The sequence below is a fragment of the Magnolia sinica genome, chromosome 4 (genome assembly GCF_029962835.1).
Source record: "Magnolia sinica isolate HGM2019 chromosome 4, MsV1, whole genome shotgun sequence".
NCBI lineage: Eukaryota > Viridiplantae > Streptophyta > Magnoliopsida > Magnoliales > Magnoliaceae > Magnolia > Magnolia sinica.
This window is the reverse complement of record NC_080576.1, coordinates 66,208,286-66,223,710: the sequence shown is the minus strand read 5'-3', so window position 1 is coordinate 66,223,710 and position 15,425 is coordinate 66,208,286.

Genomic DNA, 15,425 nt, shown 5'->3' with positions numbered 1-15,425 from the left:
GGGTTCCCACCATCCGTTTGGCTCGAAACTTTATATCTAACCTCAGGACCCTAAATTAACCGTACACGTCGAAATTCAGCCATTGGATCCCTATGGAAGTGGACCAACAGACAGTTCAGCCCATAATTCACTAATCTGGGGTGCACCTGATATCTGGATATACTTCAATTTTGGTCTCAACCCCTTAAATTAGATGGCAAAATGGATGAATGGAGCGAATCTCTCATAAAACATCACAGTGGACCCTACATGTGGTGTGAGAGTGCACAGGCGGTGCACTCCCGCACCGCACTGAACTAAGATCTCTGGTCAAAGGACCGTTGACCCAAGCTTTCATTGAAAACAAAAATTTCCATTTTTGTTTCCACAGGGCGTCATGCAAACGATCTCTGTGGGCCTCACCATCATTCGGTTCAGTGATCTGAACCATCCATTCGATCTAAGAGAGAATTTCAACCGTACCCATGGTCTCCTAATGGTCCCATGCACGTGTACACACGCAAATCGCCGTCAAATGCAGGATGAATGGTGGGGTGATTTAATACAGTAGGCCACACCAAAACTCGACCAAAACCACTCCTTGTCACTGAAATTTTGTCAAGAATCCAATGAACAAGGTGGATTTCGCTGAAAACATCACTGTGGGGCCCACCGAGCATCCCAGTGCAAGTGCGTAAGGATTATGCACGTTCGGACGCTGTCCGACGTCCCGGGTGTTACTTGATCATGGAGGTGATCGGACCGTCCAAAACATTCCCAAGGTGGGGACAACCAAGGCCAAGAAGCTTGAACGGTTCAGATCTTGCACTTGGAGCATCCATGGGCTGAAAAACTAGATCAAACACAAGAGGAAGCATTTTTCTGTTGCGTACGCACGTTGCTGCGTAAAGGCCCGACTTCCAGCCACTGACTCCCTCCACCACCTCTGGTGCCTATATAAAGGAGAAGAGAAGAGAGAGAAAGCCATTCAGTGGACGTGGGAAGCCAAGAAGAAAGAGATAGAGAGAGAAAAGCGGCCGGCCTTCAACGAGTTTCTCCTTCCTTCATCTTTGTTTTTCTTCTTTTCTTTTCATGTTTTCCTAGTTTTAGCATGATCATGTTAAGCTAAACCTCTTAACTAAGAGGTGAAGCTTGTAGCGTGATGGGGTGTTTTCTACGGCTTTGATTCATACTATGTGGAACTCTCTTGGATTATAGTTTGATTATATGGAATATTCATAGTTTTTAATGGTTTGTTGTGACTTAAATTACAATAGATCTGCGATATCTTTGAGTATTTTCCATGCATGTATAGAGGTTATGGTCGTAGGAACCCCGTTGTTCACCATCATCTCATGGACATGGCTGGATGATGGAATCCTTCCCTACATTCATAACTCTCTCAGATTGGTTGTGGATTGGTTAAATTCTGTTGTTTACTTTGTCTCATGGGCATGGTTTTGTGATGGAATCAAGTCTAATTCTCATACTTCTCACCTCTTGAAAACTCGATCAAAGGAAGTTCAGATTTGATTTTTAATGTTATATCCTCTAACTGAATGAAGATGGGACTCTAAATCCAGTTGTGTTTATGAATCAAGCATAGATCTTCCTGATCTCTACAAGTGGATCCTTGACACCCTAGTTTCCCACCTTTGAATTTTACAAATTTTAGTCTAATATTTCACCATTATTTCTCTTAAAATTCCTTGATTTAGATTACATCTTCTTATAGTTCTAGTTCTGGTTACTTTCATATTACATACAAGGTTCAATCCCTGTGGATTTGACCTCGGTCTTACCGAGATTATTACTACATCGCAACCCTATACTTGGGGTAGTGCGAACTTGCACCATGACTGGGGCTTGTGAGGCAGCGGATTTCAAATCCAAAACTACTAATGTGCAGCCCATACGACTGTCATCCAATGAAGAAAAACAAGAAAGAAAAAGGAGGGAGAATATAGAGAAGGGCAACAACGACTGCACTGTGGCAGCAACTCGAACTGAGCCAAGTTCGGACTGAGTCAAGATGAGTCTGACAGCCATTGTTGGATGCTTCCAGTAGCAAGGAATGTGAGAGATATAGGGTGAGAAAGGAAGGAGGGAAAAGGAGAGGATAGAGGGAGAAGCTCGTTGTCGGCTCACTGCCATGTGGGCTGTTGTTCGAGTCATGGACACACTAACTCGTAACAAGTTCATGTCGGGTTGAACTAAGTTGTCTAGAGGTGCAGGGCCTGCAGCAAATGGAGAAAAGAAAGAGAGAAAGAAGAAGAGGGAGAGAAGAGAGTGAGAAGGAATGCAGTTCATGCCGCACCTAACTCACTGGCGAGTCGGGACTTGCTGGCTCGACTCAACCTGGTATAATCCGGTCGGGTTGAGTTGGTGGGTTTGGTCCTGCTGTTGATGAAGTTCCAACAGGAGAGTGGGAGAAAAAGGAAGGAAAAGAGAAACAAGAGAGAGAGGGAAGTGGAGCCTTGGTTACTGTCGAGTTAACTCGGCTGGAATCAAGGCTAGCTAGGTCTGGTTAGACCTGGTCTGAGGTGGGTTATCCTAGGAAGGAAGAAAGGAAAGAAGAAGTAGAGAGAAGAAAGAAAGAATAGAGAAGGAGGAGGAAAAAGAGAGAGTGAGAGGCGAGTGGCGGCTGTGCTACACCCACTGTTGAGCCATGGCCGAGTCAACTTGGTTGGGACGGAGTCCAGCTAGGCCAGTTTTAATGAGATCCTGATCCCTTCAACTTAGGTATGCTAATTTCCAATTCTTTCATACATTTGAATTATCAAAATCAACTTATCATTAATTTACCATTGTTGGAAATTATCATTAGACACTATTAATTCCACTACTTGATTGTTAGCATTACATGTTAACATTAATACTATTCTTATTTTGTCATTAGTGGATTATTAGTTATAAGGTTAGTGTGTTAGTATTAACTAACAATTATTACTTATTATCACTTTATTCTAGTATTGTTATAAATTAATTATATGAATTAGATTTCAACTCTAAAACAAAGCCTAAAATTAGAGTAGTGGATAAAACCCTAAACCTAGGTAATCTAAACCATAAGTTATGATCTTAATAGTAGATAGTGCATAAAACTCGAATCTGACCATTCGAGTTGATTCACTTCTTCACCGGGTTGGGTTCTATTGTTAATGGGTTTATTCCCTATGATATTATTTAGGCTCCTTTTACTGTTGTTATTACTATTATGAGTCACAACTAGTATTATTATTCATTGTGGGTTGTTATTAGATAATTTAATATAATATTAGCCATTGTAATATTCCTAAAATTAATAATTGATAATTTTATTAGTTTTATTCATTTATTATTCTCATTAACAATATCATTAATGGCCACACAAATTGGAGTCCAAATTCCATAATAAAAAACCTAGAATTTAAGTTTAGGACTAAACCCTAGGATGAAAATCCTAATCCTACGTTAAAACCCTAAAGATAAATAATTCAAACCCTAGGCTACAATCTTAAACCTAGGTAGTGCATAGAACTTGGATCTAATTTTACAAGTTCATGATTGTGGTAGGATTCAACTCTAAGGGCGCAGGCATGTAGTGACACTATAAGGTGATTCAGTTCATCAGGTGATGATTTCTTCCCCTTGAGCTTTCCATTTTCCCATCAGCTTAAGTGATAGTTTCTATTTTAATTTCGATTAATAATTGATATCTTCATTTTATAATCAGATGTGTTAATTGTTGAAATTGAATTGCTATATCACATGCTTAATATTTATCCTGTATATTTATTCCATGTTCGTGGATTATTTGTGGATTGCTTATGAGACATAAACTGGTACATCAGTGGGAAACCCCCACCTATAAATGTACACCCATACTTAGGATGTAACTTGACTGGTTGTGATTGTAATGGACCTTCGACGTAGTGGTTATTGAGTGGTGGTTTAAATTGATTATTGATGTGGGCCTGCCAACCAGGGGTTGCTGTGTCTAAGTGGTTTTTAAGGATGGTCTTTTATTGCATGGTTTTGATATTTGCCCTATGTGGCTTAGTTTTGATATTTGCCCTATGTGGCTTAGTTTTGATATTCGCCTTACATGGCTTTGTTTTGCTATTTGCACTAGATAGGTTCGACGTTTTATTTTGTACAACCATGCGATGGTAAGCCCCACATACTGAAATATGATTGGCCACTAGTCAACAGGTTTTTATTAAACATCCTAAGGTGGTAGACTCATGGGTCGAGGATAGTGGTCATAGGACAATATGCCTAAGTCATCGGCCTATGCTGGTGACGAGCCCCCGTAGTGACCTTGAGCTTATTTAAATTGGCTGATTGTAATTAAACTAATAATAGCTTGGCTAATCATGCATACATGGTACAAACCATCGTCTATCGATTTACGTACGTGATATACGATAGGCAGTCGTTATGCGGTACGTGATGTACGCTTGTGATGTGCTTCGCTAACGGCCAGCCTGTGCATGGGTGACGAGCCCAACTTTTGAACGGATGAGCATCCCGGGTCGATGATGCATTCACGCATCCATGCATATAATAAAACTGCATCATGTATTATTTTGTATGCCATGTTATGTTTTATAATTATGCTTACCTAATGCGGCGGTGAGTAATCTTTAGAAGAATTCACACTGAGTTGGCCACTCATCCATCAAATATATAACCGTACAGGTAGTATAGGTGGCTTAAGTGACATTCAGGTTTAAGCTTAATGAGGAGCAAGGTACAAGTGATAGGGGTACATGATTGTATCTATCTCGAGAAGCTGCGTGATCTTGCAGCTTTTGTTTATATGCATTTTAATATTTTCTCATATATTATGTAATTCTTGCAATTGTAAATATAGAGACATTGGTTTGTATAAATCATTATGGGCAGCCTCTTATATATTCTAAATGTAAATAAAATTTTCCTTTATGTTGATTTGTCCACTCTACGCTAAATACTAACTCTGAAAGAAAAGAAAAAAAATTACTCAGATTTAACCATCCTTTAAGGTTATCACTCGGGTTTTTGGGAAACGAGCCATATACTCGGGTCTTAAAAACACGAGGCATTATAGGAATTCTCCCTCTTTCTTCTATGTTTTTCCTCCTGCAACTAGTTACAACCATCCATTTAAATTTGGGCCCACCATCTGTGATCACTTAAGCGATGTGAACCATTTATCATATTCAGAGCGGTGCTCCGGCCAAAACCCAACCCGTACCACACGTTGGAATGCACATGCATGCACATGAACACAAGCACTAGTTGAGTTGTGCACACAGCCGGTTTCCAAAAAATGGAAGTTCGTTTCTACTACCTCGCTAGCGATCTGGGAGAGAGGGTTTCTCTTTATCCCAGCCGTCCATTCCCAACTAATCTTAGCCTTCCATTTCGCTACGATCTAGGGCTTCTCTTGTAGGAAAAGGAGAGCATACAGAGGGAATCTTTGCCATTTGGAGGATGACACAATCTCAACCATTCGTCTGCTTCTAGAAATCCCTGTAGAGAATTATAGGCATCCATTCTAGGGCATCAGAGAGTGTCCCTAGTGTGAGACTCGTATCCTAGCCTGTACCATTTCATAGGCTCCTGCGGTCCTCCCTGTCGAATTCCGGCGACCTGCGATGCATAGATAACATTTGCATGTGACTTTGAGTGTCATCCTGTAATTTCGAGTCAGCTTGACCTAAGACCTATGTCATTGCGACCGCATCGTCGCTGCGGTTCCAACGCCGCGTCTCGTATGACAATCCGAGATGTACATCAAAAGATGTAGGCCCCGCTTTATTTGAACCTTAATCGCATTTGTGGGACCCACCTATGGCATGGCACGCCACCCTATGCATGCATGACATCATCACCCTCATAATTTCCTACCCACCTATGACTAGTCTAGACCCCTAGCCACCTATAGCTAGTCTAGACCCCTAGCCACCTATAGCTAGTCTAGACCCCTAACCCCCTCCCTTACATTCATTATGACATGCATTTATTACCCTCTCTCTCTCTTATCTCTCTCCCTCCCTCTTTCTTTCTTATTTCCTAGCAAGAGAGAGAGCTTCCAACGTCCATGAGAGCTCTCCATTTCCAACCCTTTTGCAAGCTCTCCACCCCTAATCCAACCCTCTAAAATCAATCTCAACCATTGAATTTTGTTCCTTTGGAGCTCTAGATCACATTGGTGGAAGAATGAGTCCAAGATCTAAGGTGGGTGCTTCTTTCTCTCTCTTTTTCTCTCATTAATTTGGTATGATAATGTGGCCGTGTGGCCCATCTGGATGTACCCCACCTTGATGTATGTGATGTCCAAGCCGTCCACCAAATGGACCCTACGGCCGTCCAAGCCATGTGGGCCCCACTTAACGGCAATTGGAAAACATAAATATAAGATTGACCCAAATCAAGTGGGCCATGTCCATGTGGACCCCACACGTGGGACCCACCTTCAACAATACGTGCACACGGTCCGTCCAGCGTCCCTGGACGCTGGACGTTTTTCACAAGTAGGAGCAATGCACTGTCTGCCAAAAAAAAAAAAAGGAGAGGGGGGAGAACTTTTGGGGCAGGCTACTTATGTAGGCCCCACCTTGATGTAAAAATCGAATCCACACCATCCATTTCATTTCCAAGCCAATTTTAGGCGTTGAGCCAAAGAATGAATCCAATCCGATTTTCTGGCGGGCCCCGGCAGGGGAAACAACTTTTTTACCTTTAAGATCCATTAGGACCCACCTTGATGTCCCTACCCGCCAAAAACATACTGCATAGCGGACTCGTTTGATCCGTCTTAGGCCATGGAATCTAATGGACGGAGTGGATTCTCAAGACACGGGCCCCACATATGAAAAACCTCGAGAAAAATAAAAATAAAATAAAATAAAATAAAAATAACCACAAGGACACGCTGCTGTCAGCAGCAGCGTGCGTGGGTGCTGCTGGCGGACAAACGGGCTGGCCTCACGGCCTTAGTTGTGGGCCCCACTGTGATGCTTTTCGAACATCAACGCCATGCATTTGATGGGTCCCCTCGGACCAGGTGGTCTCCCCAAAAATCAGCCGTATACGGAACTCAGGTGGGCCACACCATATAAAATCATGTGAAGATATGCCTAAAACATATAAAATCACTTGGTGGGACCTACCTGAAATTTGGATGCAGATGAAACTTGTTTTGGACCCCTAATTTTGTGTGACACATACAATGGACGGAGTAGATCTGATTAATGTGGGTCCCACCTAGGATAAATAAATAAATATATATATATATGTGGCATGCATTTGCTACTTGACGTCCAGAGGAGTCTGGACGTCTAACGTTAAACAGAGAGGCCCCCCTTGGCCCCAGTTGTGGACCCTACCATGATGTATGTTCTACATCCATGCCGTTCATTTAATAGGTCCCCTTTTATGATGCGTTGGTTCCAAAAATCAGTCACAAAAAGTTCTCGAATGGCCCACACCATCACCTTTCATGCGGTGGTATGCCAAGCCACATGGAATCAACTGCTGGGGTCCACATGCAGCTTGAATCCACCTGAAACTCGGTTTGGACCCTTAAATTGGTGGGACACACATAATGAATAGGTTGGATTTGTGAACTACATCATGGTGGACCCCCAGGACCACATAACCATACCCAAAAAAAAATAAAATTGGTGGACAAATAAATATTACAGTGGGCCAAAGGCCCACGTGACCTTATGAACTGGTTGTATGGTAAGTAAACATTGCAGTGGGCCCCTGGCCCATGCGACTTTATCAACAGATTGGATGCAAGTAATCATTCCAGTGGGTCCCATGATCATGTGACCCTATCACAAGGTTAAAAAAATAATAATAATAAAAATAAAAATAAATAAATAAATACTGTAGTGGGCCCCAGGTCTGTATGACCTTATCAACAGGTTTGAATGGAAATAAACATTATGGTGGGCCCCAGGTCTATAAGACCTTATCAACAGGTTGGATGCAAATAGATATTATAATGGCCTAGGTTGGATGATAAATAAATATTACAGTGGGCCCTAGGCCCATGTGACCCTATGACTAGTTTGGATGGAAGATAAACATCATGTTGGCCTCATTTTGGATGGACAATATGTTGGGCCCTAGGTTGGGTGGAAAATAAACATTTTGGTGGGTCTTACTTAAGACCTATTTATGTATGTGTTGTGTCCACAACTGTGGACCTCCATCATGGAACATGTGACTTATCTATTCCTTCCATCCCTATGGGACCCACTATGATGCATGTGTTTCATCCAACCGTCCAACCATTTTTGGAAAATGATCCTTTTTTTTTTTAGGTTTGGGACGAAAATAAGTCAGATTTACTTATCAAGTGGACCATAGTGCACGGTGAGGATTGAACGGCTATCTTTGAAATCTTGAGACCTTGTGATTAGATTAGATGGGAAATAAATGTAAAGGCGGACCTTGAAAATTTTAGTAGTGGAAATCATTATCACCACTTATATTGAGTGTGGCCCATTTGACATACATGGGGCCCATTGATGTAGCCAATTTGATGTATGTATGACCATGTTATGAGGCCTACTTTGATGTATGTTGTGGCCCATTTGTCAGGCCCACTTTGATGTATCTTTATCCACGCCATCCAGTCAGGCCCACTTTGATGTATCTTTATCCATGTCATCCAGGGCAGGCACCCCATTATGATATATATATCAGGGCCCATGGGTCGAGGCCCATTAGTGCTGCCTATTTGATACAACCCACTTGATGTGTACGAGGCCCATTAGGGCGGCCCATTGATGCAAGGCCTATTGTGACATGTATTGGGCCCATGACGCGTGACCCATTTGATGTGTATAAGACCCATGGGTAGGGCCCACATATTATGTATTTGAAGCCCATGAGCAGAGCCCACCTGAGGTTTATATACGGGCCCCATTAATGTGGCCCACTTATATTTGAGGCCCACGGGTTGCGGCCCATGGGTCGTGGCCCATTGTGATATATACTCGGCCCATACGTCGTGGCCCATTGAGATGTGTTTCTGACCCATTTAGTGAGGCCATTGTGAAATATTCCTACTCTTGTGATGAGGCCCATTGAGATGTATTTCTGGCCCATTGATGCGGCCCACTTGTTGAATTGAGGCCCATTGGTGTGGCGTGCGGCCCAATGTATCGACCCACCGTGATGTGTAGGTCCACGTGCTGTATGTGTAAGACCCACCTGTGATGACTATTTGAGGCCCACTTGTTGGATATTTGGGCCCATCTTATGTTTGACTCTATGTGGACCACTCCTTGGGAGCAATGTTGGTTAAATGTCCACATTACTGGGCAGTGATGGTTGGATGTCCACATTGTGACCCTTCCTTAGGCCTTATCAGGCCCATTCTCATCATTCTCTTAGTGGGTTGACCCAAATAAGTGGGCCCCATTTACCACGGTCGGATGGCTCCATGCTACCAGATTTGATATAACCATGGCCGAGGGCTGAGCTTTATATTATGGTTGATCAGATGTTCATCTATGGACCCAGTCTTGTCTATATGACTGGTCGTCGGTGTTGATTATCGATGCTGATTGTCGGTGCTAATTATCGATGTAGATTATCAGTGTCGATTTGTCGAGGCCGATTGTCGAGACCTATATGATGTATATGTGACCCGTAGTTGAGGGCCATTGTGATATGTATTAAGCCTATGATGCATGGTCCATTTAATGTATTCAAGACCCATGTGTAGGGCCCACATGTCCTGTGTTTGAGGCCCATGGGCAAGGCCCATTGTGATATGTATTAGACCCATGAGCAGGGTCCACCTGTTGTGTATATGTGGCCCTTGAGTAAGACCCATTGTGTTGTATATTAGGCCCTTGTGTGAGGCCGTGGGCCCATTATATGTTTGACTCTATGTAGGCCATTCCTTGGGGGCAATGTTGGTTAAATGTCCACATGGTCGAGGTCGATTATCGATGCTGGTTGTGGATACCGGTTATGAGTATGTGTCAGCATAGCATCATGATACATGCCCATGCGCATCATCTGCATGCTTGTTATGAGAGGTGGTTGATCATTGCATATGTCATTGAGCATGTTGTTATGAGACTCCCTGATAGGTGGAGGTTATCTCACATGAGCACGCGGTATGTGCAGGACTGATGCATGACTGGATTGTATGACTCATGCATCTCGCATTATGATTACTGTATGCCCTAGCGACATCAGGGCCGTAGCCTCCACAGACATATCGTGGATGGCCAAATAGGACAGGAAATGTTTGGTTCTAGCATACGGCGCCATAGATGTCCCCGGGTGAAAATCCCTAAACCTCCGTGGCCGGAGACGCCCCAACGTCGAGACCGAGTGGATACATGAGGGCCCGAGTGCCGAATACCGGGAGGCCGCGTCTCCCACCGTGTCGTGGTCGGTTGGGAGGGGGTGTGGCCTTACTCGCCCGAGGGTAGGGGCAATACTAGGCTAAGTTTGACCACTCGTGAATGGGTCCGCTATCGACGTGCTTGGATAGGTATTGGCAGACCATTGGCAAGGCGGATAGTGAGGTTTCTTATGCTCACTTGGGCTGCGCGTGAGAGGAGCGGTGCCATTTGGAGTGTACTAAACCCGGTGATGATCCTAGAGATGAACTGTACTGATATGTGGATTTAGTGAGTAGGAGTTGCATACTCATTCATGCATTAATTCATTCACTATCCACTCAGGTTGGTGGTGCGCAACTATTTGTTACGAGTGCTTTCGCAATGGCCAGGATTTCGGTTAGGGCGCGCGACTAACCTGAGATTAGGAGTTTACCACATTGAGTCTAACTATCCAAATTTAAGTATAGGACTGGTTTGGATAGAAGTCCCATGTGATGGACCCCATAGCCTGCGATACTACGTACCATCATCCCGACTTCACACTCCAGTATGGTCATTCCATTCGCACCGCATATTGCATGACATTCGCGGCACATGACATTTTGGGTTATTGTGTCCCTGCATTTATATGGTTTAGGTACGACTGATGCTATTTGCGTTACTCATCAGAAATGTATATTGTATTGCAACCTCTACGTCTGATATTTGGCTATCTATGATTCCTCACTTGTATAGTTGTTCTACATTGCATATTTTGACATTGATTGACTCATGGACTTGTCCGTATTTTCGCTTACTCTGTTATCGTATGTTTGTGATCATGTCGATATTCTGTTTACTATGACAATTCATGCTCTTGTCAATATCTCTGCTTATTTCGACATTATACAATTTATGGATTACAAGTACTTTCGATATTGTGTGATTTATGACATTGCATCCTCGGCATCTAATATTTGGCTCGCTTTAATTCCTTATTTGCATAGTTGATCTGTGTTATGTACCCTGATATCGTATGATCCATGGGTTTATCAGTACTTCCGCTTAATTTGATTACTCTGATATGGAATACTAGGCACTTATCTTGTGCACACACTTACACCACCCTCTAAGCTTTCTATAAGCTTATGCACGATAGATGCGTGCAGATGATGATAGGTTGCAGTAGTGTTGAGCTTGGAGCGTGTAGCAATCCTCTGGAGCTTGATTTTTTTTATTTATGTATTTTCCTTTCAGTATTGTACTCAAATGATTATTAGTGGATATGTGATGATGATGTTGCCTTTGCGAATTGGGTAATCTTGTGGTTATGCTTATTATGAGTTAAATGTAAAAAAAAAAAAAAAAAAATCCTCCTTGTAGGATCCCAGGATCGGAATCTGGCGTATGAACGCTAGGAGCCGAGAATGGGGTACTACGGAGGCTGTCGCACCAGATTCGGCAATCAGAATTCCTGTGAATCCGATTTTCGGGTTTGGGGCATGACACCTAGTGTTAGTTGCGAAATATCTTGGTCTCACACGAAAACTCACCCACGACCGAAATTCTCATACACCACCAAGTTTTTGTGTAAAATCCTCCATTTGATGGGTCCCACAGTGTTCACTGGACCAATCTAGTCCATCTACGAGCATTGGATCAAAGAGTAAGTCATTGAAACCAAACTCACCATGATCATCCACATCTTCTTCCTTAATCAGCCAAAAAATCCATCTTCTTGGATGGACCCCATTTTGTTGATCGAAGACGTCCATTTATTAGGTCAGGGATTCAGAAGTTCATCTAAATGGATAGATGGTAGCCATGCTATTATAGTTTAGTTAGATCACTTCAAATCTTGTCATGTAGTTCAACCAAACCCGTAACTAATCTCTGGTTAGTTAGATTTGAAACACCTAGAAGAGGTTAGTAAGGCCTATAAAAGGCTACCTTTTTAGGGCAATCCTTTCTAAAAAAGAAAATTAGAAAGAGAGATTAGAGGATGTCATCTTCTTTGTCGCACTGAGTCGAGTTGACTCAATTTGAGTTGTGCATTTGGGAGAGTCCAGGCACCACTTATTGTGTCAGAAGAAAATTAGGAAAGAAGAAAGGAAATAGAGAAGTGAGGTAGAGAGAGAAGAGGAAATGAGAGAGAGTACATGAGACTAGGACTCGCATTTGGACCGAGTTCGGTTTGAGTTGGGCTTGAGTTCAAGCTAAGTCCAACTCCATCTTGGTTAGGTGATGATGTGAGAAAGAGAAGAAGTAGGAAGAAACTAGAGGAGAGGGAGAGAGATTTGTGTGGTGCTGCACTCCTGATCAAGTTCGGGTCGAGTCAGCTAGCCGAATCTGACTCGCAGCTGAGTTTGAAACGAGCTTGGTTCGATCTAGAGATGTTGTTGGACGTTTCAACAAGAGGGGAAAGAAATAAAGAACAAGGGAATTATAAGAAGAGAAAGGAGAAAGAGAGTTGGTTGCTATCAGAGTCAAGTTTATAACTGAGTTCGATCGATTTGTTCCCGTGCGCGACTAAGTTGTGTCAAGTTGTTGAGTCAAGAACAACTTAGCCTCTAGTCTGGTCCAAGTACTGCTAGATTTCCAGAAGTAAGAGAAGGTGAGGGAGAAAGGAAAAAAGAAAATGAGGAAGAATATGAGAGAGAGAAGTGGGAGTTGTTGCTTACTACCGAGTCAACTCGGCTAAAACTCGCCGAGTCCAACTGAGTTTAGTTAAATCAGGGGTTTGTTAGGTTCCAGCTAGGTTGAGTTGGGCTTAGGTCTAGTCCGGGTTCGGTCGAAATTCCAATAGGGAGAGAGAGAGAGAGAGAGAGAGAGAGAGAGAGAGAGAGCAAAGAAAGAAGAAGAGAAGGAGGAAGGAGAGTCACTAAGTCAAGGCGCTAACTCATTGATGTGTTGCTATGTTCAAAACAGTGAAATGAAGAAGTAGAAGGAGATAGAGAGAGAGGAGGTGCATTCGAGTCATGATCGAGTTGACTCGGTTATTTTTCAGCTGAGTTCAACCAAGTATAGTTGAGTTCATCCAAGTTCAATTGAGTTCAAACAAGTTAGCCAAATCATTCAATTCTTCGTCGGATTCCTGTAGTAATGAGTGCTTTTCTGAGTTTGTTTTTGTATCAGTTGCAACTACTCGTCATGTGAGTTTGTGTCAAGTCGCTGAGTTGAGCTGCCAAATTGAGGTAAATCAAGACCAATTCCATTTGTTTTGCTACGGATATATTTTCACAGAAAGCTTATTGTTAGCAGTTTCCCTTAGTGATTTGATTGGGTCGTAGCCGCAAGTGTATCGATCAGATTTGACTCTATCGAGTTACGGTCACGTGTTATCCAGCGAGCCACACATCTAAGTTGTTTAAGCAAAGTGAGAACTCCCCCTTTAAGCTTCCCACTTAAATTCATTAATCTTGATATAGATTATGTGTTAATCTCTCATATTTAGAATCTCTTGAGTTAATTAATCTATTTATCTCATTATGCGAATATGCTAATCTGTTGCGCATTTGACTCTTGAATTAAATAATTGCATGTCTCTTTAATTCTAGTAAGCACGAATTATTTGATTGTTACATGTTATCTCAAGTTGAAAATTGGTCATCAATTAGATATTTGTAGCTTGTGATTACTTGACAATATTTTTGGAGGTCATCAAACTAGTGGACATTTCGGTTTGATGAATTAAATGGAATTTGTTGTAGAATTACCATCTTGTAGATCATTTCTGCCCTATGTGACTTTGATTGAATATTTGTCCTACGTGGCTTTAATCGTACATTTTCCCTATGCGGCTTTAATAGAATATTTGCCCCTTTCTGGCTTTAATGGAATATTTGCCCTTTTATGGCTTTAATGGTTTAATTTGTATAAACTTGTTGATTTCCAAATCATTATGTGGAGTTACATATGATTTTTTGGGTGAAGTTGAAATTCATTTGTTGATTTTCTAATCACCTTACGGAGTGTCATATGATTTTTGAATGACGCCGGAGTTTACATGTTGATTTTCTATTTGCCTTGCGGAGTTCACTTGTATTATGATTTCCGGGTGAAGATGAAGTTTACTTGTTGATTTTCTTATCACCTTACGGACTTCATATGATTTCCAGGTGAAGCTGAAGTTTATTTATTAATTTTCTACTCATCTTGTGGAGTTCTATATGATTTCCGAGTGAAGCTAAAGTTCACTTGTTGATTTTCTAATCATCTTAAGGAGTTCATGTATAATGTGATTTTCGGGTGAAATAGAATGTCGTATGTTGATTCTGTGATTATCTGTATGCATCCACTCATATTGCAGTTTCTACCACAATTTCTTAATATTGAAGTTACACTGGTTGGCTATATTCTTGTGTATATGATCATGATTTAGAATTACATTGTTGAATATATCCCTTTCTATTGTTTACGAACTATACTTGATTATAAATGTTGGGTGTGTAATCTTAGAGGGCATTCATCATTATGATAGCCATTAACACTATTAAAATATATTAGTTGATGCAGGTGTAGAGCGAGCCAACACCATTTACCTAGTTACTGGAAAGGATCGGGTAGTTGGAGGGCTAGACAAGGTCCCAGTGGAACATATTGAGTTTCATCATTAGTTGATATATTTTTATTTCAAATTAGTGTACTTTTGATATTTGGTTTGTATAAGTCCTATATGAGCACTACATTTGGATTTTTTTTTTTATGAATGGAAAACTTTTACTCAATATATGGTATACTCCGCTGGTAATTACTGCTAACTCTAATTGATGATAAGATTGTTTAAATTTAGACTTGAATTTTAAAGGTTAATGCTTGGATTTTTGGAAAACAAGTAGTAGGGTTACGAAAACCGAGGTGTTACGTCAATCCTGGTACAATTTATTCCTATAAAGGCAAATATCTTAGCAAATTCCTTAGTAAACTTTTCAACATGATTATCTAGAGGAATGCTATACAATGGGCATGTGTGTCTCCACATATTATAAACTATAAAAAACTATGCTATAGAAATTGAGCATCGGCTTTTCTTTTAGAGAAATGGGCACCACATGTATGACAAAAGGAGATTGCATTAAATCGTTCCTCATAAAAAAATGCCTCCTAATTGATGAA